Genomic DNA, 19,434 nt, shown 5'->3' on the forward strand with positions numbered 1-19,434 from the left:
GCTGTTGTTGAATGGGTACACAGTTTCAGTTCTGCAAGATGAAGAGTTCTGGAGATGGATGGTGATGATGGCCACACAACAGTGTGAATGTACTTTCTTTTCAGACAGAGTCTCGCTCTATCACCCAGGCTGGAGTGCAATGGCGAGATCTCGGCTCACTGCAATCTCTGTCTCCTGGGTTCAGGAGATTCTCCTGCCTCGGCCTCCTGAGTAGCTGGGATTACAGGCGCCCGCCACAACGCATGGCTAATTTTTGTATTTTAGGTTTCACCATGTTGGCCAGGCTGGTTTCGATATCCTGACCTCAGGAGATCCACCCGCCTTGGCCTCCCAAAGTGCTGGGATCACAGGCTTGAGTCACCGCGCCCGCCTTGGCCTCCCAAAGTGCTGGGATCACAGGCTTGAGCCACCGCGCCCGCCTTGGCCTCCCAAAGTGCTGGGATCACAGGCTTGAGCCACCGCGCCCGCCTTGGCCTCCCAAAGTGCTGGGATCACAGGCTTGAGCCACCGCGCCCGCCTTGGCCTCCCAAAGTGCTGGGATCACAGGCTTGAGCCACCGCGCCCGCCTTGGCCTCCCAAAGTGCTGGGATCACAGGCTTGAGCCACCGTACCTGGCCAATGTGAATGTACTTCATGCCACTGAGTTGTTCACCTGAAAACGGTTACAATGGCCAATTGTGTGTTTTATGTTAGGGTTTTGGCAACCCCAAAAATACAATATAATGCTCAAGAGTTAAGTGCCATACGATGAACTCAGAGGGCTATGAAGAGGGAGGGATGCAACTTAATGAAATTCTTTATGATGAACAGTTAACAGGTTATCCTGGTGCTCAAAAGGAATGCCAACTGCCCGAGTATGACGATACATATACTATGGTAACAAAAAAATTAGAGGGTATAATAATAACTACTATTTGCAGTGTGCTTCGTAATTTGAAAAAGGCTTCTATGTACATTAGATAATTTAATCATCACAGCCACCTGGGGGAGGACACGTGACTTACTCTTACACCCATTTCTATGTAAGTGGCCTGTCTACAGCTGAGCGGATGGAGTGGCTTGACTGTCATCAGAACCCAGGTGGGCTTCCTTCCAAACCTGCAGTGCCCCTTTCACTCCTCCACACTGCCTTCCAATAGTTGTGCATATTTCTGTAGAAATACAGGGATGTTACCAGGTGCTCCAGGAAATATGCATTCTACAGCCAAAGTTGGGAACTCCAACTCCAACAGTAAAGAAATGGATTGCACTTTATGTAACCTAGTGTTTCCTAAACATTCTTAATCATGAAAACTGATTTTGTAAACTGTCTATTGAAAACCTGTGAAAGAGTTAGTGTGTCACGGTGACTACCGTGCGAATAATCTTAATGAAATGTGCTCAGTTCTATTCCTACAGATTCTGTCTACTTGCAATAATCAAGTGATCAAGGTGTTTACTTAATTGACATTTCCAAATATCAGTGTCATGCCTGGTCAGCTCTACTCCCATCTGGTATTCTTCCCTCTCTTGTTGTCTATCTTCCCTCATCTAAAACTTTCCAACAACCATAAAAGTACCGCACACAATAGGCCATGAAGAAGGTAATAACTAACCTGACAGACGTCATCCTTGGCTCCTGTAGTTCTTACTCACCAAGCATGGATCAGATCTGATCCAATTGAGGGTTCGTGTGTGTGTGTGAAACAGAGAGAGAGAGAGAGAAAAAAACAATGAGAGAGAGAGAGAGAGAAAGAGAGAAACTGGGCCATGAGAAGTATAATGGTATATATCCTCCCCACCTCAAATCCCTCTTGACAGGCCTGCTACAAATGAGTCAGAGAAAGAAGCAAATATATCACTCTGTGTTAAACAAATGTTATCGGAGGAGGGAGGCGTAGGGCGAACAGGAACACAGGTTCAACAACAATACTTAGATCTGGAGTTTAATATACCTCATTAGCAGTCTCTTCACACTAATTGAAACAAAAACATCAACAACCACAGACCAACATTTCTAATCATGGGTTTCTTGTCTTGTTTTGTTTTGAACACAGTGCAGCCATAAACCTTTAAGACAACGCAACAAATTGTTCAAAAATGATCTATAATATGGTAGGCATATTTAATTAGTGAAAAGACTTCAATAGCTTCTTCTGGGATTCAATTAAAAATAAATGCCCCTCCCTATGCTTTTCACAGCCCTCCTTTTTAAGTTGTAAACCTGGCCATGCTACCACGTCGCTACCCTCTCCTTTCCATGACATTTCTGAGAAGGCAATTAACTGCTGACACTGGCCCAGGCTTCAGTGGAGAAAACACTAAACCTATCAACTGTTATTTCTTGTTGGGGCTTGCACTGTTTGTTATGTATGTTCAGTTTATAATGGAGTTTGTCAGCTTATTTTGTTTGAACTTGACACAATGGAAAAGCCCTTACGGGTTAATTATTAATCTTGAAATCTGAAACAGATAATGAACGGGTCTTGAGCAACTGTGAAAGAGACGCAACAGCATTAGTTAAAATAGGGACTGTTCCCAGACGAGAGCAGTCTCAAGTCCCACGGCACGACGTTCGCCATTAAGTGGTAGGGAGTAAGGGATTCGTGCTTGGGGAATGGACTTCAGAGCCAGACAGAAGCGGCGGGGATTTTGCCTCTGCTGCTTGATGCCCAAATGCCAGTGGAAAGTCACTTCACATCACCAAGCCTCGGTTTCCTCACTGGTAAAATGGGAATAATAAGAGTACACGGAACAATCTGTTGGAAATCACAGCCCACTGCCTGAGACACAAAAGTGATCAATAAATGGCAGCCTGGAAAAAAAAAAAAAAAAAGTGGGATCTTTCCTTACATCTGCATATTGATTGGCTATCATAATCTCCAGTCTCCTGGGCTGATAGAGCTTGGATATTGTCCTTGCCCAAATCTCATATTGAAATGTCATTCCCAACGTTGGAGGTGGGGCCTGGCGGACATGACAGAATGGGTTAGTACCAACCCCCCTTGGTACTGTCCTTGTGGTTGAGTGAGTTCCCGTGAGATCTGTTCATTTAAAACCGTGCAGCACCTCCCCACTTGGTGTCTTGCTCCTGCTCCTCTGACTTCACCCTCTGCCATGAATGGAAGTTTCCTAAGGTCTCCCCAGAAGCAGATGTCAGCATCATGCTTCCTATACAGACCCGTGAGTCAATTAAACTTTTCTTTATAAATTACCAAGTCTTAGGTATTTCTTTATAGCAATGCAAGAATGGCATGAGCCACAATAACTGGGATTTTTCCAAAAATAAACAAGTATGAAAAACGCTCTCTGAAATTAGTGCCTGAATTCATAGAATCTCATTCCTTCTTGATTACAATGAAAACACACAAACTCTTTCATGGCCAGAGGAAGGCACAACATAGAACAGAGGTAGGGGCATCCTGAACCCCTCGTCAATGATAAACGTCAAGGATAAGAAGTGACAATGCAAAGGACTACTGCCTTGCAAAGTAGTAATACACTAATTCTCTAGCTTCTTCATGTCTTTACTACATTTTCTGCAAAAGATTATTGTTGCTCAAGATTAAAGTCACAGACAGCTCATCTTCTAAACATAAGCAACCGTTGTTGACTAAAGATGAATAGAAGCAAAAATGTAAGGATCTTGGAAAGAACATTGTCAATGGCAAACATTATTTATTGCTCCAGAACTTATCAGAAAGGCACAAAGCAAATCAGATTTACCAAACATAGATATGGTAAAATACTAATTCTATAATATTTAGATGTTTAAAGTCACACCTTTGAGGCATAATCAAATTCCAGCTATCTCATGGTAGCAGGTGCCAGTAGTAAAATGTATTTGCTGCTAAGTTGACTCAAGAAAGCCAGCACCAAAAATATGGCTTATAGTAGACAACCCCCAGTTATGTTTGAAAATAACAGTAACGATGAAACTGCATTGTGAATTTTGGAGCCGAGTGAGATTATAAGATGTGATCACTTTTTGTTAACAACCATACACAACAGCTATTACAAATATTCCCAGTCCTTAGGACAGGGGCAAGATGGAAGTTGTATCAGCTTGAATACAGATGTGCTATCCTCATGAGTTCTCCTGGAAGGACCCAGACCACAACCGGCCAGGAAGCCAGTGGCCTGTTTCTAGAAGGCCTAATTCCTAAGAACTAGATTAATACAGTGGGATTTAAAATTCTACGATAAAAACTCTGGGTTCAATTTCTCATTCTTCTCTAGATTCTCTTAATAAGCAGCCCATAACTATGGAAGATAGATGAGGGTATTAAAAAAATACACCATTGGGATTCTACAGCATAAAAATAAGACCAGACAGGAATCACATTCTAGGTAAATTACGGCGCAGTGGCTCACGCCTGTAATCCCACCACTTTGGGAGGCAGAGGAGAGTGGATCACCTGAGGTTAGGAGTTCGAGACAAGCCTGGCCAACATGGTGACACCCCCTCTACTAAAAATACAAAAATTAGCTAGGCATGGTGGCACACACCTGTAATCCCAGCTACTCGGGAGGCCAAGGCAGGAGAATTGCTTGAACCCGGGAGGCAGAGGTTGCAGTGAGCTGAGATCGCGCCATTGCACTCCAGCCTGGGCAACAAGAGTGAAACTCCGTCTCAAAAAATAAATAAATAAATAAATAATATATATATATAGATAATATATATAAGTGTGTGTATATATGTGTGTGTATATATGTGTATATATATAACATATATAAAATGGAGATGTAAATAGCCTGCAATGCTATCCATAATCAATTTTAAATTACCTTTTGTTTCTCCAAAATTGCATTTTAATTTTAATTACAGGGCTAGCCTGATATTGTGATAAGAAATTCACTTTTCCTCAGGAGAAAGAAAATGTTTTCATGGCATTGTGAACAAATGTATACATCTCCACTTTTTTAAGGGTTAAAAATCACATTAAGTAACTAATTGCCTTATGTAAAATTAAACCTTTGTAACACAAAAAGAAACCACTTCCAGTATAATAGCCTTGGTAATATGAATATATTTAACTATCATAACTTCAAATGCAACATTTCAACCTTGAATGTTTTCACATTGTTTTGCTTAAAAACAAGTCTTAAGGACCTTCAGATTCCAATGCAAGAGTAACACGTTAATGCTGTATTAATGCTGTCTTTGACATACCGCAAGCCCTCATTGTCTTCCACGTAAAAGGCTCTGGTGCTACAACATCATTGCCAAAGTGGAAGCTGTTGTGTTGTTCAAGTTCTAAGAATGAGCTGGGCAAGAAGACATTTCTTCCAGTTGGTGTAATCCATGTTTTCATACTAACTCCAAACACACGGCACTACACCACAAAAGCCAGGATGCCGCATCATGGCCAAGTCTGCCTTCCTAAACATCCAAGAGATTTTCTTTTCAAGGAGACTAGACCGCTTTCACTGCTTTCTGTAGAAAAAGATTAATTATTTCACACAGATTCTGGTAAAGACAGTCTCAGGAAAAGACAATTATGATGTAGACTGTCATTTTAATAAAAATAAAATCTGTCTATATTTTCTGGAGCTATTTTCCTAACTGGTGTTCCTTGATTTTAAAAATCTCCTGAAACAGCAATTGGGAGGCCCGTTTTACTGGCCAATATATAATTTCATTAGTAAGAAAGACTAGCAAAGAATAATCGTATCAACTTCTTAATCAGCTGCAGCCATGATGTATTTGAACTGGCAAACTCTGATGTTAGTAGTGATCTTCACATCACTAAAATGAACAAGATAGCATTCTAACAACTTCACATAGACACAGTCTAGAAGACATTGTTCTGCCACAGTCACAGTAATAAAAGAGTGGTATAAAATCAGTTACTTTATAAATACTGATAATTTGCAGCATTAAGGAACAGGACATTAAAAAACTAAATTTCCCCATAGGACACCTTTGACTAGGAACTCTTATTTTCCTAAGAGAAGCCAAAGTTTTAATTATTCAGTTTCACAACTACTGTACTGGATTACCTACTCTAAGAAAGAAAAGGCGCTTTACAGAGGTTTCCTACACACACGAAGAATCAGCATTAATTTAGCACAATCTCTGTCATTCACAGATCTGGCGGATTCATTAACTCATTTTAAATGAATAAGACCAATAGGATGTGGGTAGGAGTGGCTGACTGATTTCCAGGGGCTGTATTTCAGCTTATCGATGGCACCCCATTAGGAAACTGAATACAAAGAATTAGTTTATTTGTTTTCTTGTAATGTTGTGATATTTAAGTAACTTTTGAATTTAAATCTTCTGGCTTACAGGGCAGCATTGTCTTCATTATAATTAGCATCAAAGTGATTTATAATTATCAAAACAAAAAAGAACTAGACCTTTAAAAAAACACCCTTAGGGAAAAAAACCACCAAAAGAAAACAAAAAGTGGTCGGGCGCAGTGGTTCACACCTGTAAACTCAGCACTTTGGGAGGCTGAGGCGGGTGAGTCACCTGAGGTCAGGAGTTCAGCCTGGCCAAAATAGTGAAACCTTGTCTCTACTAAAAATACAAAAATTAGCCAGGCGTGGTGGCATGCACCTGTAATCCCAGCTACTCGGGAGGCTAAGGCAGTAGAATTGCTTGAACCCTGGAGGCAGAGGTGGCAGTGAGCCAAGATCCCACTGCTGCACTCCAGCCTGGGCGACAGAGTGAGACACCGTCTCAAAAAAAAAAAAAAAAAAAAAGAGAGAGAGAAAAGAAAAAGCAAATGAGACAGATGAATACGACATAGCTCTGTCCCAAGGTTCTACTTTCCAAAAGCAATGAAATGGAAGATGCTGGCTTGGTGGGGCTTCTGAGAGCTCTGGCCTTCATTTGGCTGTGAGAGCTACACACACGTTCATATACTTCATTTACTCCTCTAGCAAAGAAAAAGTTCTTTTTCCAGTTTTCTCAGAAACTCCAGGCCAACTTAAAGGTTTCCTATCTAACTTAGTATCAGAGGCATTAATAAATGGTAAATATAGCAACCATGCAAATATGTAGTTGGAGGGAAGGAAAACGAAGAGAAGAAAGAAAATAAAATGACAAAGTAAAAGACAAAATAATCTTGGAAGCTTTTGTCAAAAGGGAATCAGGATACACAGATTAAATCCCAGTCTGAAGTTTTCAAATACTCTTTATTCATTGGAAGCTATCAGGAAAAGCTGCTTTTAAGAAATCCATCTTACAGTCTCAAAACTAGGGGCCCAGTTCAATTCCATTCAACCAAACAAGTACCGTGTACCACAGGTAAGAGCACCATGCTAAAATACGAACATGGTTGAGATTCTTTTAGAAATGTGGTTGTGGCTGCTGAAAATTCAATAAGACAAAAAGAATTTTTCAGTCTTAGTAAATCCTGACAACAGATTAGAATATTGTATCATTGGTATGTCTTGAATTTTTTATTTTTTTTATTTTTTGAGAGCGAATCTCACTCTATTGCCCAGCCTGGAGTGCAGTGGCACCATCTCAGCTCACTGCAACCTCCGCCTCCTGGGTTTAAGCGATTCTTGTGCCTCAGCCTCCCCAATAGCTGGGAGTACAGGTGCCCGCCACCATGCCAGGCTGATTTTTATATTTTTAGTAGAGACGGGGTTTCACCATGTTGGCCAGGATGGTCTTGAACTCCTGATGTCAAATGATCCACCCACCTCGGCCTCCAAAAGTGCTGGGATTATAGGTGTGAGCCATCACACCCAGCCTACTGAATTTCTAATTCACCCAACTCCTGTCTCCAATAAGTACCTTTCATCACACTGCTTTGTAGTAATTGTATATGTGTGCAAGAGACAGAGAGACAACATTTATAAAATAAATGGTAAAAATTTAAAATATTTTTCTCAACAAAGATGTGCATCTGGAAGTGTCCATTAGAACCTCACTCCACTAAACTGCTGATTTTTTAAAAAATCTATCTATAAACAATGTTTTAAATTAAATTTGGAGCCAAGAGTTTTCACTGATTACTTTCCGTGTGATAAATGAGAACAAACCATATAGGAAATTAGGTGATACTGAATGAGCGATTGGTTCTACAACTGGCCAAAAAGGCTGGATGGTAGGATTCAGCAGCAAGGGGGTGGCAAATGGATTAGGGAAAGAGCAATGGACATTAACTATGAAAAAAAGAAAAATAGTTCTCAGCTTTTTTCCTTCCTTACAGGACCTTTGCTGAGAATTTTAAAACAATCCCCAAAGGTTCCACTGACAGCTGCCCCTCACGGGGGCTCACCTTCTTCTCTCTCACCCACACCGCTCTTTAAAAAGCTGCCCCCCTAGCTCCCTGGAAATTTTATCAACACCCAGGTGCTGAGAGAAAAGTGATTACGACATTTTCAAACTGGGGTTTTAACACAACCGAACCCCTCCTGAGTCTTTTAATAATTCGTATGAGCATTTGCCTGGAGGCGCAGAGCTACCCTTCTGTGCCAGTTTATGAATTCTAAACAGGCCTCATTATTTTCAGTTTAGGCACAAAAACAACTCTCCCTAAAACCTCCAGAAAAAAAAAAAATGTCTATGGCTTATTTAACCCAACCTAACCAGAAGATACACTTTTTTTAAAAACATGGTGACTGGAGCCAAAAGTGTCTGCTCACAGGGGTGACTGCCATGGTGGTGTCAGAAGCCCCAAAGGGCAAGTCCCCCGGGGGAGGAACCGCCAGGGTCCTCACAGGCCAGGCAGAGCACAGGATGGTGAGACACAATGAGACAGAGAAGCACATTGACAGGCCAAGTCAGGGCCAATTCGAGTATCAAAATAAATAACAGAATGGCCTGGTAACCCAGCAAGACCTCATCTCTACAAAAAATTAAAAAATAAGCCAGGCATGGCGACATGCACCTGTAGTCCCAGCTACTGAAGAGGCTGAAGGAGGAGGATCGCTCGAGCCCAGGAGTTTGAGGTTGTGGTGAGCTCTGACTGCACCACTGCACTCCAGCTTGGGTGACAGAACAACACCCTGTCTCTAAAAAATATATCAATAAATAATACCACTAGCAGATTATAACCCACTGAATAAAATAGGAAACTGTGAGTCCATATAGAGAGAAATAAAATTGGAAGTCTGATGAGAAAGAAGAGACTTACATTAATTTCAAAGTATCCCACCACGAAACATTTACTAACATTTCTTTCCTTGACAAAGAGGAAAAGAATAATTTCACAAGCGGGAAGGCTGGCAATGCTGTCTTAACCAAGTGGCCAAGGTGAGTTGGCAGCATCAGAAGTAGGACAGGTCAACTTTGGGAGCACTCAGAGAAGACAGAGGAGGAGGACGCCCTCCATCGTGGCCTGTGGTGTGTCTGCCAGTGATGCCACGATCCAGTGTGGAGTGAATCGTGAGGAAACATCTGGACAAACCAAACTGAGGGGCATCCTACACAACAACTTGCCTGGACTCTTCCAAAGTATCAAGGTTGTAAGTCCAGGAAAGACTGTACAATGGTTCCTGACTGAAGGAGTCTAAAGACACGAGACAATCACATGCAAGGCATGATCCTCCGCTGGAAACCTTCGCTGTTTTCCAGCTCCCCGACCGACTGGCAGGAATGGGCCAGCCTCTGACCCCTGTATGGTTGCTGTATAGAACAGTGGCCTTGAAAAACACTAATGTCTTTGGTAAGAGCCATGGACTCTCAAATGATTTACAGAAAATAAAATTCTTCATACTGTATTGCATCGCCGACTTTTCTAGAAGTTTGTGGCAATTTCAAAACAAAAAAAAATCTTAAACCTGACAGCTGATTTATTCTTAGTTACATATACAAGTGGAAACAGATATGGATAATTGATATAATGAAATGAGGCACAAATTACCACATCACTTAGTCTACTAATGTGAGAATTAATGACAATGTATAAAATTTGCTAATGTCTTATTAGGAAAAACAAAAGGCCCGTTAGCCACACGGGTTAATGTGCTCTTCTTGTCCTCACCAGAGTATCCACACCCTCAGCCAGCAGGTTGTGCAAATGCAGGGCTTTGCTCTGTCTTTTTATGCCAAGCCACTCTTATGACCATTACCAACCCTCTGAGTACACGGAGGGCTCAGAAACACCTCCTACATCCAAGAGCCCCGGGACACCATCCAGAACACGGCCGGAACTAAGGAACGCAATCGGAATCCCTGTCGGGTCTTCCGTTTCAAAGGCCATGCTGTCACAGACTCTGAATACACGGGTTATAGTCCTGGATCTACCCCGGAGAACTGTGTGATGGTATCACACTGGGCCTTGGTTTTGCTATCTGGAAACTGGGGAGGTGGGTGCGATCATCTAATTCTGATCAACTCCACCAGCATTTAATAAAGGTCTTCCCTTTTGCCAGGTCCTGGTTCTGTCTTCAAGGAACTCAAGTCTAGCAAGGAGGGGCTTGCAAACAGATGCCTCTGGAAAACTGAAGGGCAAGGGGAGATGGGACATTATCTCATTAGACAGCACAGGCTCCATCCTATTCAGGAAGAAGACACTGGAGAGGAGGGAAGGTTACAGGAAGATGGAGAATCTCAGTTGAATTTACAGGATAAAAAACAGAGGCTTTCCCTAAGTGAAATAAAAGGATGGGGAGAAGAGAGCGAAGTTACTTCAATCAGAATCAATATTACACAATGGGCTGGGTACAGCAGCTCACACCTATAATCCTAGCATTTTGGGAGGCCAAGTCAGGCACATCGCTTGAGAAACAAAATCGGAATCCCTGTCAGGGTTCCAGACCAGCCTGGGTAACATGGCAAAACCTCATCTCTACTAAAACTACAAAAATTAGTTGGGTGTGGTGGTGTGCACCTGTAGACCCAGCTATTCAGGAGGCTGAAGTGGGAGGATTGCTTGAGCCCAGGAGGTGGAGGTTGCAGTGAGCTGAGATCTCGCCACTGCACTCCAGCCTGAGAGATGGAGTGAGACATCTTCTCAAAACAAAAATCAAAAAGCTGCACAATGGTTAGTCTGCGTGACCTTGGGCAAGTCAGGTAACCTCTGTCTCATTTCCTCATCTGTACAGGGAACATAATGGCATTATCTAACTCATCCTTGGGAGGAGGGTTCAATGTTTTCATATATTCTATATGCCTATATATTTTATACATTTAACCTATATTTAATTAAATCACTAACATATGGTTTATATTATATATTAATTACATATAATTATTTTAAACATTTCATAATCTAATCTACATTTACTATATTCTAAATGCTTCAGTCTCCAGTAATGTTTACTACAGTATATTCTATAAAAGGACCTGGCACACAGTATACACTCAATAAACATGTGTTGTAATTTGTTATGATGACATTGATAATATCCATTATAATCTGGTGTGATTCGGGAAGGGGATGCAGTGTGTGTGTGATAGCGGTGGAAGAGTTGCAGCAACTGGTGCATCCAGCTAAGGCCAGATGAGCCAGCTGCCAGAGGCCTACAGACACCAGGACAAGGAGTCTGAACCTGATTCTGTCGATAATGAGAGTCATTCTGTTGTAGTCCCTATGTACGGCCTATTGATTCTCAATTTAACAAGCCTGGTTATCTGGTTTGACAGCCTACAGCAAACTAAAGGCTGGGCGTTGGTGGGCGGGGGTCAGTTAGTGCTAATGCAAAGGAGGAAACAGGGATGAAAAATGAAGCAACATAGGAAGCAAATGCAAGTAGCTTGAAAACTTCACCATTCTAGGCCTTACAAGCTCAATGACCTCCACCTCACCAAATCTCAGCACGATATGCCAATCAATTCTGTGGGAGGGGAAAACTGACTAAAGATCAATTTAGAGTAATTTAACATATTCTGTCGAAGATGACTAGTAACAAATGAAAGGTTTAAAGGTCTTCCAAAATTGGGCCGGGTGCAGTGGTGCAACCTGTAGTCCCAGCACTTTGGGAGGCTGAGGCGGGCAGATCACCTGTGGTCAGGAGTCCGAGACCAGCCAGACCAACGTGGTAAAACCCTCTCTACTAAAAACACAAAAAATAGCCAGGCGCGGTGGCATGCACCTTAATCTCAGCCACTCAGGAGGCTGCGGCGGGAGAATCACTTGAACCTCCGAGGCAGAGGTGGCAGTGAGCCAAGATCGCACCACTGCACTCCATCCCGGGCGACAGGGTGAGACGCCATCTCAAAACTAAATAAATAAATGAAAAAATAAATAAAATAAAAGTCCTGCAAAATTATTTCAAAGGTGAAAAGCTTTCAAACTTAGAGGGAAAAAATATTTCAGCAGGAAGAGTCATGTACCTAGAATTCTAGAGTCCTGAACTGGAGAGTCTGGTTGGCATCCTCCTGAAAAGTCATGAGAATGCTTCAGAAATGAAAAAAAATGAAGATGCGGTCTACAAGCCCTGGAAAGCTAGGATCAGTGAGAGACTCAGGACAAACTTAAGGGTATCTCTGAAGTCAGCATAGATCCCTATAAGAAACTATACGAAAAACCCAAATCTGATTTCAACTAAAATCCATCATGCGTGACCAGACATTCATTCTGGCTCTCTGAGCTGGATATAAAGACTTCATCAGGCAAAGAAGAAAAGTCTCCAGTGCAGCATTTTAAAAAGTAAAAAACCCAAATCCCCTCCTTTCCCATCTGTGAGAAGCTCGTAACCACCTAAGGCAAAAATAACTCCAGAAATGCAAATCAAATACCCAGCTACCAAGTGAAGTAAATTGCACAGCCAACGTCTTCCTACTAGATACACTTTACCTTAAGACTAAGTTTAAATACTCAGCAGTGGCAGAGATGCTAAATCAATTCCTTTTCTACCTGGGAAGTAAGGATATGTACATTTCCAGGCCCATCACAGCTATGTGGGGGCCACACGCCTGAGTTCAGGCCAGTGAAATGTGGGTGCAAGGAATGATGGCCACTTCCAGACGCTGCCCCAGTCACCTCCCTGGAGGGCCTCCAAGCTCTATCTCTAATATTCCCTGCACACCAAATGCAGAGAAGCCAGGTGGGGATTCTGAGAGCTTGGAACCAACTAGACGGAGGAAGCTTGGGTCCCTGTAGGACCACATGGAGAGACAGAAAGCAGTCCCCTCCCACAGCCAGCCAGCTTTGGCCTGTGACATAGGCAGTAAGTAAACCTCTAAATCCATGAAGCCACTGAAATTTGGGGTTGTGCGTTACAGGAGTCAGCCTGTCTGGGTGAAAAATGGCCTTGGGTTAAAGAACTTTTGTGAGAATCTTCTAGGTAGTCACAAAGCAACCAAAACCACTCCAATAAAGTCTGGGACATTTACCCCCATGGAAGTTAAATTAATTTCACAGACTTACAACCTGGACACACCTGATTCCTAAAAATCCAGGTCACTCGCTGCCTTTCAGATGCAGAAGGTAACTACTCCCTGATGGAAAACGCTACCTACTGCATTTCCTTCTACTACCAATTTGGTGACCCCAAAATGACAAAGCAGACAAGTTAGAAAAGTGCTCGTTAGCGTAGCCAAAAACCCTAAAGGAAAGGTTACACAACGCGAGACGAGAGAAGAAGGATGGCACTAACAACCGTCATTGAGGAAAATTATTTAAGGCAGGATGTCAAAATGTTTATTTCTACAGCAAAGCATAATTTGCATTTTCAGATATTTACATTTAGCTCAGTGACTCGTGCAATGCAATCCTCTGACAAAGGGCCGCATTCCAACTTTTCTTAAGAGAAAATAGAGCGCAAACTTGTCTTAGCAAGTCAGTAACACCTGCATTGGCCTGGCAGGACTCTCTCACGATATGTAAATAATGAACTGCCAATAAGCTCTTTCCAGAACAAAGGAGAAGAAACTTGATTCCTCTCCCTGATGTCTCTGCCGTCAGGAAATTTTTTTTTTTTGGGGGGGGTCAATATAGCAAGAGGAATATTGTCAAAATTGTTAACTCAGGGGAACAAAGACCCTCCAAAGGGTGGGCAGGAGGGCCTGGATTGGGCTGCCAGTTTCCTAAAATGAGGATGGACTTCACTTTGGGAACAATTCATATTACTAAGAAATTGTTTTCTCTAAGACACTACCCAATGAAAGACTAAAGCTTTAAACATTGAAGTCAAATCATTTCAAATATGCCCACCATGGGTTCCAGGGATTATGGCCCAAACAGAATGGAAGGTGGTTTACCATCACCCTTGTCCAAATAATTTCCTGAAGACCATCTCACACCTGGGTTTAAGCAAAAATGCCAAAATAGCTCCATTTCTGCCACAATGGAACGTATTAAGTGTGTGATGAGCAGTCTATGAATTCAGGGGGAGAAGAGGATTCTCTACATCTCCTCACCAGCCTATTTATGCCTGGTACTTACTGCCACAAAAGTTTCTAGTACCCACTTCTTCATATGGACTGAGCAGTGATTAAGAATTTAACCTCTGTGGCCAGAAAGACGATGAGAAATGTGATAGTTAATATTGAGTGTCAACTTGATTGGATTGAAGGATGCAAAGTATTGTTCTGGGTGCGTCTGTGAGGGTGTTTGCCAAAGGAGATTAACATTTGAGTCAGTGGACTGGGAGAGGCAGACTCACCCTCAATCTGGGGGGGCACCATCTAATCAGCCGCCAGCACAGCCAGAATCAAAGCAGACAGAAGAACGAGGAAAGACTAGACTGGCTGAGTCTTCTGGCCTCCATCTTTCTCCTGTGCTGGATGCTTCCTGCCCTCAAACGTCAGACTCCAAGTTCTTCAGCTTTTGGACTCTTGGACTTACACCAGTGATTTGCCTGGGGCTCTTGGGCCTTCGGCCACAGCCTAAAGGATGCACTGTTGGCTTCCCTACTTTTGAGTTTTGGGGACTCGACCTGGCTTCCTGGCTCCTCAGCTTGCAGATGGCCTATTGAGGGACTTCACCTTGTGACAGTGTGAGTCAATGCTGCCATAAACTTCCCTTCATATATACATCTACTCTATTAGTTCTGTCCCTCTAGAGAACCCTAATACAAGGGATTTACACACTAAACATCAGGTTTTCATCCATAAATGAGCTTCCTAATAATAACCCCCTCCCAGGTGAGCTATGAGAGTTAAGCACATAATACCGGTCTTGGAAGGGAAACAATATGAAAGGTGAGTTAGCGTCATTAGTATATGCAGCCTGTAGTGGCAGATCCCTTACAGATCATGGGAAGATGAGAAATAATGAGATTTCAGGAGTTCTAAAAAAGACCCTCCTTGTTCACAAAACACTTTCCCTCATCAAAAATTTCACTGTTTGATTTTTAAATTATTTCTCTTCTTAAGAAACATACATACGCCCAAAAGGAAAAAAATTTGAGCCTGATCCGAATGAAAGTGTTTTCACTGAATCCATCTGTAATATAGGGTCACTTTACAATGAGCAAACTGAGGCTTGGAGAGGTCAACTCTATTGTCCAAGTTCTCGAAAGTAGCTGAGTAGAAATTCCAACACAGGTCCACTTGCTCTTAAGTTCACGCTCCTTTCCCGGAGGATTCTGCTAGATACAGTAACTGCATTCTCTCTAAGGGAAGGTTTTTATAGCCAGACAGAATGAGGGGAAGAAAAGAAAAAAAATATGAAAATATGTAAAAAAGACGAATGAAAGAGGTAGGTTATGATACAGAAATGTGTGCCGGGGGCATCATTTTAACAAAGGTCAGGCCCTCTGAGACATAGCTCAGCAATCTTCTCCAGCCCACATCACACACAACCCTTAAATTATGGCAGCTACTCACCTGCCCGGTGCAAAAAGAATGTTTCTGTGCATAGTGTGTCCTATATATTATTTAATAAGATACAACAAGCCCAAACATTCTTCTTGCAAATTGCTCAGAGTGGTGCAGAAGCAAAGTTTTCATGCATAATTTTCTTTTCTAAGAATGTGAATACATTTATGTGCAGCAGACATTTGCTTTTAGTATACTTAATAATGCTGGAAATTCAGTATGTTTCTTTCCTTAAAAATCAACATGATACCTACAAAAAGTACTTCTGGAGGGGGATGGGGGTGGGGAGGAGTACACCAGCAAAATTGTTTAGCTCTTTGTGTGTTTTTTTCCCACTACATTTACTTTAATAGCAAATCCTTGCAGTGGAGTTTCAATGCTATTCTGAGTCTTCTCGGAGGTTCCCATCTGGGTTCCAAATAATCACCATTTGCAACATTTGTAGGTGAGCAGACTGTTGGTTCACAATATAGAGAAAAGAAAGATTGTTCTTTTAATGTCATTCATGATGTGTGGGGGCAAAATAATTTATACAAAAATTCAGGAGTTCAATAGAGTATGCTTCATTTTTTTTGAGACAGAGTCTTGCCCTGTTGCCCAGGCTGGCATCCAGTGGTGCGATCTCGGCTCACTGCAACCTCCGCCTCCAGGGTTCAACCGATTCTCCTGCCTCAGCCTCCCAGGTAACTGGGATTTACAGGCATGCACCTCCACACCCAGCTAATTTTTTGTGTTTTTAGTAGAGATGGGGTTTCACCATGTTGTCCAGGCTGATCTCAAACTCCTGACCTCACGTAATCTGCCCGCCTCAGCCTCCCAAAGTGCTGAGATTATAGGCATGAGCCACTGTGCCCAGCACACTTTTTAAAAAAAGATTAAACAGGTGCTTTTGAAACAAAGATATTACTAGATGCTCCAGAGTGCCCATTCATTAAATTAATGCAGTCAGAATGGACAACTTAACAGATTCTCAGAAATCCTAAAGGGAGTCTAAGATGTGATTCCTGCATAGTAGACAAACAGTACAACTACTACTAAAAATAATAATGTTTATGGAGAAATTATACTATGAATTTCACATATAAAAGCTCATTCAGTCTTCCCCAACAATCTAGAGAGAAAAATACCATTATTATCAGGACCATTTCTCACTTACAAATGAGAAAAGTGAGGCCAAGGAGGAGAGGTCTCCCATGTGACATTATTAACTAGTGGCCAGTCACACTGATCCCTGGCTAGGATTTTTTTTTTTTTAAGCTTTACTATTACAGAAAATCAGAACATTCAGCAGATTTAAGCTCACTGATATTGGAGGTATCCTGAGAATAACTGTGGATAAATGATGATTGGCAGTAGGATGTATTATATAAAATGTTAGCAAGCCCACTAAACTCTTTGACCCTACTTAAGAAGAAGAAAAAGCGCCAACAAAGTCAAAGCATATAATGAAAAAGAAAGCAAATATTTCTTTAAATTGCTCCCACTGCCCTAAATATATAGTAAAACAAGCAGCACATACATCAGTTTTTCTTAAACAGGGGCCCATATTTTTATTTCTCAACCCCAGTACACACACATAATAGCTTGGTTTATTTTCTATCCTATTCCAATATACTTTTTAGAAATATTCGCTACAAACCACTAAAATTATTTTATAAACTCCAAAAAGGTTTCAACCCTCAGTTGAAATGCGCTACCCATACGGAAATTACAATTTTGCACATGGAGCTATTTGTATTTTTAAAACGTGCATGCTTGTAAAGGTAGGGATCACACAGACTTGCTAATTTCAGCACTTTTGCATAGGCCCTGGGAATCGACCCAGGACAAGAATGCTTAGCATAGGATCCCTGGAGGACTTTCAAAGGTATCTGAACCTTCTGGAATTGAGTGTAAAAATTATGTGAAGGGACATACCTGCATTTGTATAAAGAGTAGTTCCATGGCTTCTACCAGCTTTATAAAAGTGGGATCCATCCAAGTTTCAGGTATTTATTTAGTTAACTACTTTAATTTTTTGGTGAGTCACCAAACCTCCCATCAAAACCACATTTTGGTTAAATATAAATAAAATTAACATGCAATGAGGCTGGGCGTGGTGGCTCACGCCTGTAATCCCAGCACTTTGAGACGCCATGGCGGATGGATCACCTGAAGTCCGGGGTCGGAGACAAGCCTGACCAACATGGTGAAACGCCATCTCTACTAGCAGCACAGGGCCGGGCGTCGGGGCTCACGCCTGTAATCCCAGCACTTTGGGACGCCGAGGCGGGCAGATCACAAGGTCAGGAGATCGAGACCATCCTGGCTAACATGTTGAAACCCCATCTCTACTAAAAATACAAAAAATTAGCTGGGCGTGGTGGCAGGCGCCTGTAGTCCCCAGCTACTCGGGAGGCTGAGGCAGGAGAACGGCGTGAACCCGGGAGGCGGAGCTTGCAGTGAGCTGAGATCAGGCCACTGCACTTCAGCCTGGCGACAGAGCAAGACTTCGTCTCAAAAAATAAACATGGGATGAGAGGAGATCATCCCAACCATGACGACCCTGAAATTGTGTCACAAAACAAAGAGTGGCAACACGGCCAACTGTCAATAACTTTCTTTCGTTTCTTCATATTGAGTGCCTACCAAGGATGATCAACTGTATTAAGATTCTGGGTTAAACTGGAAAAGGAGGAAGTTACATGAGAGGTACCCTGATGTCCTCTGCAGTGTTCTAGTGTAATTACACTACAATTCTGAAATCCACAAAATTGAAGATTGTCACCTATTTCCTGCCTCCCACAGAGAACCTGACAGAATGCTCTGAAAGAGGATGAGTTTCAACCAAAAATCATATCGTTTTATCACTGTTTGTTCCCAATTAACAGCCAAAATATTTCAAGGAAAGGTTTATACTGATTGATTGAGACAATGGTGAGATGTAGCCACCCTCAGATGAAAAGGCATGAGTATTTTTCATAAAGGAGACTATTTTGCAAGGGCTAAATCAAAAACTGCATTTCCACTTGAAAGCCCATTAAAACACTAACAGTGCATTCTTCTCCTCACCCTATGGTTGGAGCATAATAAGCTCTCTGGCTAAGAAGTAATCAAGACTGTGTGGTTTGACCCTTATTGGATCTAAGGTGTTCTGAGTCAAGATAGGATTGTGTGATGGGCATGCCTGTGCCTCTTGTTTCCTTCCACATCAAGGATTCTCAACTACAGTAAACTTCCTGGCCTCTCTGACCCCTCAGGATGGCTCTGGGAAGGTGAGTCATTGATGTGAACAGAGGAGAGGGTTTGGGAGAATGACCCACACATGCCTAGATCAAGTCCTTCTTTTCCAGTTGCTTAGGAATCCAGGCCTCTGGGGAACTCAAGGTTGAACTGCCATGGATCACGAGGTAACTGGAGAGATCCTGCCCCCCAGGATGGAGGCCTGTTATCCAGTGCCAGGTCTACCTAGGTGGGTAAATCTACCTAACTCAAATGGCCAGGGATGTCCGGGAACCCTACATTGCTGTACCTCTGAGTCACAACCTCCAATCCTACATTTACCAATAATAAAGCTGAGCTTTTGGTCTCCACTTGCTGAACCCTTTGTTTGTCTCAGTTGGTCTAGAAATTAAGCAGGAAAAAGAGCTTCTCAAATCCCAATAAACTCTGTCCTCTCCATCTTCTCAGTTTCAAGTGGATTGACGACACTTAAACACTGCTTGGCGGGGCATGGCGGCTCATGCCTGTAATCCCAGCACTTTGGGAGGCCAAAGTGGGTGGATCACCTGAGGTCAGGAGTT

General features: G+C 42.3%; 1 protein-coding gene across 15 annotated transcripts in view; it reads right to left on the minus strand.

Moving 5' to 3' along the window:
• LOC105472738 (TIAM Rac1 associated GEF 1) overlaps nucleotides 1-19,434 on the minus strand; it is a 443,930-nt gene that overhangs the window by 181,884 nt on the left and 242,612 nt on the right. The gene's annotated exons all lie outside the window — the stretch shown is intronic.

The sequence above is a fragment of the Macaca nemestrina genome, chromosome 4 (assembly GCF_043159975.1).
Source record: "Macaca nemestrina isolate mMacNem1 chromosome 4, mMacNem.hap1, whole genome shotgun sequence".
NCBI lineage: Eukaryota > Metazoa > Chordata > Mammalia > Primates > Cercopithecidae > Macaca > Macaca nemestrina.